The sequence below is a fragment of the Cebus imitator genome, unplaced genomic scaffold, assembly GCF_001604975.1.
Source record: "Cebus imitator isolate Cc_AM_T3 unplaced genomic scaffold, Cebus_imitator-1.0 Scaffold76, whole genome shotgun sequence".
Lineage (NCBI taxonomy): Eukaryota > Metazoa > Chordata > Mammalia > Primates > Cebidae > Cebus > Cebus imitator.
This window is the reverse complement of record NW_016107391.1, coordinates 9,800,520-9,803,095: the sequence shown is the minus strand read 5'-3', so window position 1 is coordinate 9,803,095 and position 2,576 is coordinate 9,800,520.

Sequence of the window (2,576 nt, the reverse complement as noted above, 5' to 3'; positions counted from 1 at the left end):
AGTGGTTTTATAGAGTTTTGCTATATGATTATTTGTTAAACTGAACATATGTTCTGTGTATTTTTGTGCATAATTATTGTTTCACAGTTTTTAAAAAGTATACACACATGAATCTTCTCTAGCCCTGAACAGCACAGAATGGACAGGGCAGCAGACTGAGCTCTGCCCCACGCCAGCCCTGTTTCAGAACAGCACTCCAGAGCTGCACTGCTTGCTGAGCCACAGCTGTTACTGCAGATTGAGGAGCCTCAGAGGAAACAGAAGATAAAGATCATTATGGAATTTAGGATTGCAGGACATTCTTTGACATGTTATAACAGCCAGGGAAAGTCAACTGTGGTTAGGGGAACAGGGGCAGGAAGAAACCATGGCCAAGGCCTGTCTGGCAGGACTTGAAGGGGCAGAGGGACCCCTGCAAATGACCCTGCCTGGGACCCAGCCACACCTGGCCCCTGTACAGCACTGATTCAGGTGGGGCTCTTATCCCAGGAGCCCCTCTTGAGGGAGGCCTGTATTTTTTGACTATCTGCCATATGCCTGGTCCCTGCAGAATACAAGGAAGAAAATGGCCTTCAGCAGAGGCTGAGACAGGAGCCTACAGGATGCACGGTAAGTAGGAGTCCAAGGCTCAGGAGGAGGCTTTCCTGACTCTCTCTCCCAGGGGACTGACGTTCTCTACTGATACAGACCTTGTGTCTGGGTGACAGCTGTTAAAATAAGTGTCAAGTGAGCAAGTGTGTGGAGCGTATGCTGTACAGAGTAAGGTCTCTATAGGTTCCTGCCGGAGAGGCAGTCCAATGGGTCACCGCTTCTCCAGAGAAGGGACTGGTTGCTTGACAGTCAGCCCTGCCAGCTGGAGCAGGCTTCCTCAGGGGTGCCTGGGGCTGTTGCCCACTGGCCCCTCTTGGGAAGAGCAACCTGTCAGGTGTTAAAGACAGTCTTGCTTTCTCTTCTCTAAGCTAAACATGACTAGTTTCCATCTCATCATCTTCTGGCCCTCAGCAGAGGTTATCCAGTCTGGAGAGGCAACAGTGGTGTCCAGATGTGATCTTTACAGGCAGAACCAAGGATGCAGATGGGAAATTCAGGTTTATGTGCTTCAGCAGTCAATATATGCAAGTTGTAACGGGGAGAGTGGCTGGCATGGCCTCCAGCACTCTGGGAAGGATCAGGGTTTCTGATAATCATTTTTCTTTCTTTGGTAGACACTTTTTACATAGACACTGTTTTGGTGTAAAACACCACATTGTAGCACTTGTCAACAGTGTTATGTTTCCCCTCAACTCTACCGGAATCTCCCTGAGGTGGCTGGCTTGTGGTAGGCACTCCATACCTGTTAGCTAGTATTATTTATTTATTGTTTTCCTATTTAAATGGACAATCATTCATGTCATTTAATGAGGTTGGGCTATGTGCCAGAAACTGCCAAGTGCCACAATATGGCGCTGAGCTAGAATAGACCCGTCCCTGGCCCCCAGAGCTCCCAGACACACTAGGAAGACTTGTTGATTGAATGATAAACCTTGATTGAACTCATGATTAACATCTTTACCACCAGTCGTCATTGAGTCCTCTCTGTGTGTTCAACTCAGAACATACCCTTCCTGCCCTCAGATGCTGGAATGTGAGAATCGTTAAGGGAGACACCACTGTGGGAGTGAGAAAATCCTGGACTTGGAGGGAACTGACTAGGGATCACCTCTCAGGTCTGCCATGGACCCACTATGTGACCATGGGCGAGTTATTTGACCTCTCTGAGCCTCAGTTATCAGTGAAATTGAGTTAATAATATATCCCTCAGTGGCTGGGTGCAGTGGCTCATGCCTGTAATCCCAGCACCTTGGGAAGCCGAGGCAGGTAGATCACGAGGTCAGGATCAAATAGGATCACCACACTCCCCAACTCCAGGGGATACTGTTCACATTTTAGTCTATGGATCCTCTGGTGGCCTGAGATTTAAATGAGAGCACTTTTGCTGAGTGACCTGAAGTCAATGTCAATAAGTTATAGCTATTGTTATGTACGACGTAGGGGGAACCAAGGGTCACTGCAGGCCAGCAGGCTGACACGATTTGACCAGGCTTGTTCAAGGAAGGGCAGGGCTCTGAGATGTGCAGACTATGATGCAGGTGAAGGCCGGGAGGCAGGGACTCCCAGCGCAGGTCTGGAAGGAGCGAGGCTGGTGAGGGAAGTGGTAAGCAACCTCAAGGCAGGAATAAAGTGCTTGCCCTTCTCTCCAGGCACAGAGGAGCCTCTGGAAGCTGGGCGCAGAGCTGGGATGGATAAGACCAAGGCAAACACTTTACTTCTTAAGCTGCAAAGGATCCTAGGGATCATCTTGTGCAGCATCTTGTCTCGCCAGGCAAAGGCCAGGGAGGGAAAGTAGTGAGTCTCTGGGATCACACAGCAAGGACCAGGGCCCAGGCCAAGACTCCCACCCTTAAAGAGCCCAGCTCGCCGGGCGCGGTGGCTCAAGCCTGTAATCCCAGCACTTTGGGAGGCCGAGGCGGGTGGATCACGAGGTCAAGAGATCGAGACCATCCTGGTCAACATGGTGAAACCCCGTCTCTACTAAA